The sequence below is a fragment of the Sylvia atricapilla genome, chromosome 15 (genome assembly GCF_009819655.1).
Source record: "Sylvia atricapilla isolate bSylAtr1 chromosome 15, bSylAtr1.pri, whole genome shotgun sequence".
Taxonomy (NCBI): Eukaryota; Metazoa; Chordata; class Aves; order Passeriformes; family Sylviidae; genus Sylvia; species Sylvia atricapilla.
In genome coordinates, this window is record NC_089154.1 from 41,232 (window position 1) to 52,595 (window position 11,364).

Consider the following 11,364-nt stretch of genomic DNA (forward strand, 5'->3'; position numbering starts at 1 on the left):
CAAACATCTTGGACCAAAATCTCTCTTAGTTGTATAATCAGAAAGAGATATATATAGATAAGTATTTGGAAAATTTTGTAAGGCAGTGATCAGATTATTTCTGTAACTCATTGAAATAGTGAAATAAACCTTGAATCAACTCCAGCCCTGCTGAGAAAATCCTGCTATGAACCTCTTCTTGCCATTCAATGACTAAATAAATTTGAAAACCTGTCCTTTAGCCTGGAGATCAACTCAAACATCCAGGGAAAAACAGCATAAAGAGTGCAGATCTGGCATCCTTGTTGCCGAAGAAAGGGTGATTAGTACTCTAGCTATTAGTGCTTTTAATATGGACAAAACATCTTTGTGTTTTGACTAACAATGACAGAAAAGCTAAGGTAAAATGCTATTATGCTACTGTCTTCCAGACATGTTTGCCTTACTCCTACTAATGATTTCTTCGACATTGCATCATTTTGTGAAGAACTTTGGAGCATAACATTTACCTAAAATTTTTTGAAGTCATCTAAAAGCCCAGAGATTTTATCTGCAAATTTGAGAAATACAAGGAAAAAGAGTGGACGTACAATACTTCTGAGAAATTTAATGGTCTAGAGACATAAAAGGAAGATGGTATGCTGGAAAAGTCAATTGATATGAAAAAAGAAGTACTATGCTATTTTTTTATTTTTTTTTTTACAGATCACCTGGCTTTTTGAATATCAGCCTTTTCATTACCCAACAATAGGTGAGAACTGTTACTCAATCTCCCCACAATACTGTTACTTGCAGTCTTGTGGGGAGATTTTCAACTAAAAACAAGGGAGTGGGAATCAGAAAATACAGATCATCAAGGTGTGACAGTACAACTTCACTTATTTGCTACTCAGAGGTGAATATTGTCTCAGCATTTTAAGATGTTGCCTACTCATCTTAACAAACTCAATATCTTTAGTAACATGAGGCCCTATTAACTAAGGCAAAGTAGTAAAAAATATTCTTTTATTTCAAGTAACATTGAATTTACGTGGACTATTTCAAAATTTTTTTGTCAGTAAGTTACTGGTATTAAAATCAGTTTATTATACCAGTGCTATCAACCAAGTCAAATATTGCCCTTAGGTCACAGAGCCAAATACTTTTAGCAATGTAGCTGTACTGCATTTAGCCATAATATCTGTCTTAGAAAAGGTAATTTACACAAGCAAGTGACTGTGCACTGATCAAGACTGTATAGGAAACTGTCTGGCATGAGAAAAGGGAGAGATCTTTACCCCAGAATGTCTAATGTTGCCTCTCTGTGCTGTGTCCACAGACAAGGGGGCTGCCAAGCTGTGAATCTGGAGTAGCATGCTTAAGTCAATGGAATTACTCTGGATTTTCTCCAGCTCAAGGCCATGCAGCTTTTGGCAGTGAGTACTCAGCAGCTCGTAGAATCCTGACCCTCACTTTATGCATTGGCACAGATCTCTTAGCTCATTTCTGACAGTTTTATTAAGTAAAATCAGCTTAAATGAACTGGTGCATGATTTAACTTCAGTTACTACAGAAAACTCCATTGCTGGAGTTACTGTTTTGAAGGCTCTCAAAAATTTAAAACCTTACAAACAATAATATAAATATCTATAGATTATATGACTCCCTATATATAAACACCTTTATATTGATATAAAAATATTTTTATATATAAAATATTAACTATTTATATATATAAATAGTTAATTAAGGCTTAAAAATACTCAAATATGCAGGCATGAGCAATGTTCTAAATTGAGATAACATCTAAACCAGAGAATCAATGAAGAGGAGAATTCAGTGCTTGAAATTAATATAGTTGCATGTCAGGAATGCACACCATGTCTACAGGACTAAAAATATTTTCATTTTGAAAACACTGATATGTTTTTCCACTTGTCTACTTGTGCAGGTTGTCTGAGCACTTTCCAAGTGGGCTTGTAATTATTAGCTGCAAACAGACCTGAACAGTATAATTTGCTGCATATGCACTACTCAGTAAAGAAATGACAATGACTAATTTTCTTAATTAAATTTGCTCTCAATTTCTTCTTTTGTCTTATTTCTCTTATTATATGTTTAAAATACCTTAAAAGAACTTAATTTTTTAGCCAGTGGTAAGATATTTAGTCTAAAATTCCTCAGCATCTATGGATGTAAAGAAGCTGGAAATAAGGGCTTGGGGCCAATCAGTGTCCCTCTTTTGGGTCACAAAATAGGTAAAACTTAAATAGATATCTGTGTTTCTTCTAGATTCAGTCCTCAGAAAATAGTGAAAGATACTGATGATCAAGTCTGCCTATTGATCAGTGTAAAAGAGGAGATCACAATCTTGCATGTAGAGACTTACAGGAATCCCTTAAACAGTTAACACTTGATGGATAATTTCTGCAGTAGTATCCTTCCCTCTGCTTTGGGAAACCTGCAGAAATTCTCAGCTTAGAATGAAAGAGACTCAAAAAATTCCTGTCCCTTGAACAAGCTTGTCCCTCTCCACATGGAACAGACTGGCCTGCAGGTAAGGACGTGCAGGGAATTCTGTGCCAGCTGATGGTGCTGATGGCTTCAAAGGAGTTAGACACATGGTGGAGCAAAGATGATTAGATAGACCAGGCAGTGCCTTGAAAAATTATTCTCAGTGTTTATCACGAGTCAATGCACATTTCCCCTCACATGTGCAGGAAAGTTCCTGTTACTCTCAACAATGAAGTCAAAAGAAAATGAAAGTAGAAATTAGTAAGAATCAATGAAGTGTGTTAATAAATGGGTTTTATTTTATTGAAACCTCTCAGGGAAGCCAATTTATAGGAGGGAGAAGGAGTGCTTTGGATTTTCTATCATTGCTTTATTATATCATTTTTGGCTGAAAGAAATTCAGGTTTGTTAATACATTTAAAAGAAGAACACCTTTTTAATAGAGAACAATATATTGACAATATAATGCATAGTAGGAGAAGTTGTCTGGAATTATCAACAATAGGTCAGCACAGATGCATTGTGAGTTTTTTAAGAAAGATTAGAAAAGGTCAGATATGAGCCTTTCCTTCTTGTACTATTCTCAAATATCTAGCCAAATAAGTAGTGTTGTAGGTAGAAATCAGCTGGTTTAAAGGTGTTTAAAGGGGGAAAAGACCATTCACTCAATTACTACCTAGCTAGAATTTGGCCTTTAATATCAGCTGTAAAACTCACATCAGCTTTAAAGGAAGTGGAACACCAGCCTTACATTAGTTTCAGTAAAGGATCAGTTCTGAAGAGTAAAAACTCTTTGATGTTCCTCCATGGCAAAAGGCTGTTGGGACTCTAAACCTTTAGGAAATGGTAAAAATTCTTTTCTATGGAAATGGTTGTGACTTTTTTGTATATTTTGCTTGACAAATAATTGCAGCAAGGGCTAGAGTAGCTTATTTAAAATGGTGTACAAGGCCTCATTCAAGAAATTGTCATCTCTAGGGCAATTTTTTGTTTGACAGCATCTATTAGATGCTTATGATTTATAGTATCTCTGTCAGTATCATTCTATTTATGTCTTTTCACAAGCCCATTATTTTAAACCTTAGGAACTGCACACTGATTTATATTACTGGAGTTGATATTCTACTTGATTTATCTTTTAATGACTGGTTCTACACTCTTGCAAACAATTTAACTGTAGAATCATAGAATATCCTGAGTTGGAAGGAACCCACAAGTATTATCAAGTCCAAGTCCTGACACTGGTGAGAATTCTGTAACAGGGGCAGTCCAGAATCTTTAATGGTCTTCCTCAGCTGAGAGAGTCTCTCTTTGATTAATATTGTTCCAGTTTATATTCTGGAGAAATATGTGCTCCTCTCCATAATGAATTTATCTCATCAGAGCCAGACAGTCATTTTGATTCAGTGTCATTCTTACTTTTCAGTTTAGTTTATACACCTTATGAAATATTTTAAGAGATGTATCAATGTTCATTGATACATCAATGTTCATTGATCAAGATGTATGCCTCTTGCTAGGAAAAGCTTCCACATTGCCTGAGAATCTGTTGTTACCTGATACTTTAGTTTAACTGGTGACCTTTTTCAATTTACTTTTCCAAAGGATGCATTTATAGATGAGATTTTTTTGTTTTTCATCAAGGTAACTTTTTCTTTCTAACACCTAATGACTTGCTGATACATGAATGTTCAAGAAATATCTTTCATAACTTTTCTCACCAATCTCAGAAAAAAAGAAAAAAAGTACCCTAAAGAAGCCATTTTCTATGATATTCTCTAATCATATGTCAGTCTTATTTGTGTTAAGTATTTCACAAAACTAGTTCTAGTTATGTGTGTGGATTGTGCAGACTCAGTGCTTTCAACTTCAGAAATGTTTCTCAGTAAAAATAAAAGAGATTAAGGATAAAATAAAAGAAAAAAGTCCCAGCTATAATATTTCAAGCTCAGAGATGTGTGTATCTCTTCCTAACTGACTTGCCTTTCTACCTTAGCTCTCTTCAGCTGGCCTTGAGGAAATCAAACAGTCAACATGTTAATAAATAGCCTCTGACCTAAATTAAAACCCATCAAATCCAGCTGGTTTTCAAACAAAACCAAAGGAGTTTGAAGAAGATAACATTAAGGCCTTAGAGGTGCGTAACCATTGTTCCCCAGTTCACTCATGTCATTGAACCCATGTTCCCCATGTTCACTCAGGACATTAATTGGCATGTCCTCCCTATGTTGTGATTTCCTTTTGCAAACCTTTAAGCTACCCTACATGGCATTTCTTCACTTCTGTTTTTAAGAAAGTAAAACATTGTGTTCAGTTTTGATGAAGAGTTTAATCTTTATCAGAGAGTGTTTTTCAATGCCATTTTACCAGTATTTAAGCTTTTTCTCATGTTACTCAATCTGTCTGTTTTTCAGTTTCTCTGCTACTGGTCTCTGTTCCTCTACCTGCAATCTTACAGGCTCTGCATGTGTGAAAATCTGGAACAAGTCAAGCCAACAAAACTTGATTAATTAAGCACAGCTGTTAACTAAGAGCAGTTGGGGAAGAAAAAAGGAAATGGCTGGATCTATGGAAGATGTATCTTCCTGTCTGAATCAGATGAGTATGCTCAGTGCAGGGACCACCTCTTGCTTATTTTTCAACAACTGAAAAATGTAATCTATATTCAGAATCTCAGCACTGACTGCTGTTAACAATTTCCTCTTAATAGAAGCAATAATTGAACACCACTTCTTATAAATGAAATCATAATTATATTCTCATTATTACACTGGCATCATTTTCTTGGAGAACAAGTTTCCTGAAGGTGCAATTTTACTTCTAATTTTAGTTTTAATAAAATACTTAATGCATTGAGACCAGCTGATGTTTTGAAGGAATAAAATAACAAGGAACATGCAGAATTCACATATTTTGTCCTTTTTTGGAAATGATAATTGAAATTGTAAGACTGCGTAAAAATATTTTAGTGTTAGGTACTCAAAGTAATTGTAAGACTGCATAAAAATATTTTAGTGTAAGATACACTAATAGTGTCACTAATAGTGACAGTCTTCATACCTAACATGTGTTTATAGTCCCTCTCAGGAGAATGTGTGTTAGGCTTCATGTTGACTCTGGAGTTTCCAGTAACTTTTGGAGATATTAATTAATAAGTGATTTTCAAAAATGCCCTAAGGCTGTGTCAGGTAACTGGGGTCAAAGGAATATCCAGTGAAGTGGTGTCCAGGGAGGTCAACTGGCTGGACTTCAGCAAAGCTTCCAACACTGTCTCTTGTGATATCCTCCAACAGACAAGTTTAGAAACTACAGACTGGATGAGTGAACAGTGAGGTGGATTGAGAACTGCCTGAATGACAAATCCCAGAGGATCATAGTCAATGGAACAGGGTCTAGTTGGAGGCCTGTCACTAGAGGTGCCCCTCAAGGTTCAATACTGGTCCCAGTATTATTTACCTGATTCATCAGTGACTTGGAGGAAGGGGCAGAGGCCTCCTCAGGGAGTTCACTGATGGTACAGAGCTGGCAGGAGTGGCTGACACCCCCAGAGCTGTGCAGCCCTTCAGAAGGGCCTTGCCAGGCTGCAGAGATGGGCACAGGAATGGTGTGAAATTCAGCAAAGGCAAATGCAGGGTCCTGCACCGGGCAGGGACAGCCCCAGGCACCAGCACAGGCTGGAGCAGCTCTGCAGAGAAGGGCTGGGGCTGCTGGTGGACAATGAGCTGTCCCTGAGCCAGCAGTGCCCTGGGGGCCAACAGGGCAATGGGATCCCGGGGTGCATCAGGGAGAGCATGGCCAGCAGGTCAGGGAGGTGATCCTGCCCCTCCACTCAGCCCAGGGAGGCAGGTCTGGAGTGCTGTGCCCAGTTCTGGGCTCCTCAGAACAAGACAGAGAATTTCCAGAGCAGATCCAGTGGAGGACAACAGGAATGACAAAGGGACTGGAGCACCTCTCTTACAAGGAAAGTCTGAGGGAGCTGGGTCTGTTCAGTCTCAAGAAGAGAAAACTGAGGGGGGACCTCATCAATATCTGTCAGTATCTGAAGGGAGGGTACCAAGAGGATGGAGCCAGGCTGCTCTGGGTGGTGCTGAGCAATAGGACAAGAGGCAGAAACTTAACAAGAGGAAGTTTTGCCCGAACATGAGGAGGAATTTCTTTGCTGCGCAGATGATGCTGTACAACTGGCACAGGTTGCCCAGAGATATTGCAGATTCTCCCTTACTGGAGATATTCAAGAAACTTGTGGACACAATCCTGTGCCATGTGCTCTGGGATAGTCCTTCTTGAGCAGGGAGGTTGAGCCAGACGACCTTGCTCGCAGTCCCTTCCTACTTTAATCATTCTGTGATTCTGTGAATGTATGAATATAAACTGCACTTCTGGGACCAGGTTTTGCTCTCAATGATGACATATTACTTAACTATAGCTTTAATAAAATCATCCTTATTATCCCTCACTTTAAAGCATAGGTTTGACAAGCACAGTTGATATAGGACCATAACTGGGCAGCATTCCCTTTGATATCTCTGGTACAAGTGCAAGCACTGGAATGTATCTGTGTCTGCAGGAAAACAGGAGATCCTTACATGAATCAGAAATACATGAACCCATGTCTCACTTCCCGAGAGACAAAGCACCTCAAACCCCACTTAATACTAACCAGTATAATAATTCCTGATGCCACCAAAGCAGGATTTTATTTTCAGGCATAAAGCAAATGCAGAAATAGACTGGGAAGCTCGCAGATCTCAAGCACCCACATACGGAGCTATACAATAAGCAGGGCAGCATCCAGCATCCACAGCCATGTTCACAGTCTGTCAGTATGTGGCTCCCTCCTAGCAAACATCTCACAAAGGCTGTCAGTGTGTGACACGCCAGAATGAGGTCTCTGGCTCTCACTGGAAACATTTTTCTGGCTTCTGTAACTCAGCTCCTCTCAGCCAGTTTTTTCTCATTAAAAAAAAAAAAAAAAATCCTCTTTTCGCTGTTCCCCAGCCATGTTCAGGCTAGCACTTGTTATTTTTTCCAGTTTGTCCTGGTACTGTCCCAGAGAGACGATTTGTTTTTTCAGGTGGAGATGAAGGAATCTTTCTTTCATTTCCAAAACCTATGATCTTTGCTACAACTCCAGGAAAGCTGCACTTGACAAATTCACAGGTTTCTGAGGGGGAAAATAAAGAAATCAACCTAAGTAGAGAAATAGAGAGGCACAACATATATTTTACACTCTAAAAGAGACAGTAAGGTGACTAATTAAAATAAATGTTTTCTTTAGCTTCTTTAATACAAGACTATAAAGAATATTTTATTTTTTAAAATATAAATATTTCCAAAGCTTTCTTTTCTATAATATCCTCCAAATATAATGGCAATATTCTCCAAATATAAAATTTCTATAGTATTCTTTTTCAACTCATACAGACAAAAAAATCCTCCCCACTACTTTTGAGGTGAAAAAAGGAAGTATAAGAAAAAAAATCAAATGTGTACAGAGCTACGCATGTGAATTTTTCAACATTTTCCAGACTCTCATATTGAAGATATTTAATTTGGAAAATGCTGACAGAAATAGATTATATGAAGGTTTGCTATGAGAAAACAGATTGTTTACTGAAAGGTTGATTGCCCACATGAGAAGAAGCACTCCTCTCTCATTATGGACCTGGAAAATGTACTGCCTGAGATTTGAATCATGACAAAATAAAATAAAAATTGAGCATAAGTGTCCAGAAAATTTTTAGTTACGCATATGTTTATTTCTGAAACCTTATAAGATTCCTTATATCTGTAATAGATCCAACCCGAATTTGCTAAGTGTCAACTCATTTTTTTCAGCTGGAAAGCCAACTTTCCCTTCAAATTCTGAATTAGCCCCCATTTTATTAAATAAATGTGTAACAAATCAAATGAAGGAAAGAAAGGAAGAGTGGAGGCAAACACTCAGACATAAGTATTTCATAAAATAGAGATTTGATCCTCTAAGAAAGCAAATCTTAAAGTACTGAGTTGTACTTTCAGGTATGGAATATGAAACTGTGAAATAACTAAGGGATTTTTGCTGTGTATTTTGTTTGTATCAAGTTGCTTTATGGTTCAAGAAATAAGAACCTTATGTTGAATTTTACTAGAATGCCATTAGGTTTATGACATTTATCCTGCAGACATTTATCCCTCTGTTGGGTAAATTAGCTTTCAGTAAATGAAATGAGCAGTGCAGTCATAAATTAATGTATTTTAATTAACTTACTTTTACTATCCTGAACTTATCTTACTTTTGTTGCAGTTGTGCAAGGTTATGCTTTTATACATGCTAGTGAAAAAACTAAACTTCTCTAAACTAAAAGTCCCTTAAGGAAAGAGGTGATATTTTTTAAAAATTATTTTTATTGCCATTGTAGCAGCTGAGGAGTTAACAGGTGTCACGGAATGTGAATTTCAATACAAGTTTACCTACAAAATGCTGGTCATACAGGAAGTAAAGAGGATCATGATCAGCCATAGAGAGGTGTTAGTTTACCATCTTTGCCTTAAAGTAGATGATGCTGAGCAGTCACAGATTAAGAGCCAAGGACTGATACCTAAATCATAGTGAATATACTTTACTTGTATAAATATGGGTCCCTATTGAAGTAGAGTTGGAGCTATCTCAATTTCCTTATCTTCCTCAGAGTTGCAAAACTTGGTCTCTGGGGTTAGTGCAATTTTCCATCCTGTTCCCAGAGACTTTCAATTCTTAATGCTTTTAAGATGAGGAGTTGATAAGCTGAATGTGAATTAACTGAAATCATGAGCAAACTGCCTATTTCTTTACCCAGTGTGAACACTGGCATACCCAAGGTATATGAGATTCTTCTTTCACCGTTACTGTAAAGTTTTCTCATTTTGCTCTTTCATAATGGAAGTCATTCTTAATTCCACATCGATCCCAGAATGGCTCTTCAACAATTCACAAAGAAAATGGAGTAGTTAATTTCAAATAACCAGGTGTTACACTGGTGACCAAAATAAAAAAAAAATACACCTTCCCTCCTCTCCTATAATTTTACAGAATAGTGATTTTCCCCCATTAACCTGTGTCTAGAGTTTCAAGCAGGCCTCATGCATATGGATTCTAACCAGGAGTTGAGGTCTGTGTGGCACAAACAAGGTGAAGCTCCCAGACAGGCCCTGCTGAAAACAGCATCTTCTCAGTACTTGTGCCTCTTCTCGTGTTGTAAGGGTTTAAAAGCAACTCAGGAAGATTCAGCTTTTGTCAGATTGAGACAAAGTGCAGATGATTCTACATGGACTCTCTTCAAACAATGAGTTTTCATACACTGGAGTAATGAAAAATCTTGGACTAGAGATCAAAATAACCACACTTAAAAATACCTTGAAACGGTCAGTGAGCATCCATTTTATAGTTTTGGGTTAGCATTGACTACTCACCATTCAACCAGTCTCTCAGGCTGCCACATAGTTTCTCTGAGCTTCTGTGTTTGATTTCTGTGTTTGCCTACTACTTGTTGATGTGCTAAAGGTTGAGATTGATATTTTAGATTTTACTTTTAAAACCAAATATTTTGATAACATCAGATTCAAAATTTCACATTTGGAAGAACAAAGAAAATCTCATTTTAAAAGAAAAATTCTAGCAGAGCCAAGTTTCATTGACACAAATTACAATTTATTAAGGTTTAGCCTCAGTAGGTAACTCAGCCTCACACAGCCCCTTTCTCACTTAGCCCTGCTGGGGTGGGGGACTGACAATGTACTGTACAAATAAAAAAGACAATACTGGAACTATTACTGACCATAGTCAAAAATATCATCAGTTTGGTACAGATATGGCTATTTTTCAACTCCTCCTCCTTTTTTACTCTAAGCTCACTCCTTTTGAACATTACTTACTTTCAAATACTGTAAAGTGTCATTCAGTAGTTGTGCTATTGTTATTTGGGTAGAGACAAAAAAAGAAATTGTTCTGCTGCAGAACTGGTAAGAAATTAAAATTAGACTCACTGCCACCAAATACTAAGAGGAAATGTTACAATGTCTTTCACTAACAATACACAATTAGAGCTGAAATAAATTCCTTAGAAGTTGAAAAAGTCATCTGTCATTTGAAATTATCTTTACTTGCTTTCATTCACAGAGTTTGAGACATCATTCAAGACTTAGAAAATATTTTCACGTTCTCTCTTCAAAGACATTTACTAATACTCCAATTTTACTTCTATAATGCAACTCTCTATCCCTAAATCACCCCAAAATGTGTTCTTTTCTCTCCTTTTATTTATTTTACCACACAGTTAGTGGCTGGTGCAATTAGGATTAATGATCAAATTAAAAGGTATCCCAGTGGGTGACTTTATTTAAATATTCGTATTACACCAGTAATGTCTTGTTATATCTAATAGATCTAGAAAGCTCAATTAAATCTTTACTCGAAGAAGGCTATTGAAGTTTCCCCCAGATTCTTTATAAGACTGACTTAAATCAGAGGAATTCTACTTTAAGGGAACTCTTTTTCTCACATAATTGCCATGAATGGAATTGAACTGCCCTGATGAATCTTATTAGATGTTTGGACTTCTACTTATTCTCAAATTAATATTCCACTAAACTTAGTTAAAAAATTAATATTACCAAAGTTGAGAACAGAAAAGTATTTAAAATATTGATGAAAAACCACTTGTTTATTACTCAAGAAAGCATCAAAAATAGGTGATATTAGGGAAATATTTACAGATTTCTTTTAGTTTGAATGACAATCAACACCATGAGATACAAACTAAGACCTTAGGACAACTTTTAGTATTACCACATAGTATGATGCTTGCAGAAAGCTAAAGAAATCCAGCAAGTATCACCTGTTCAATGAGTTTGGTGAATGTAAGCATTTTTTGT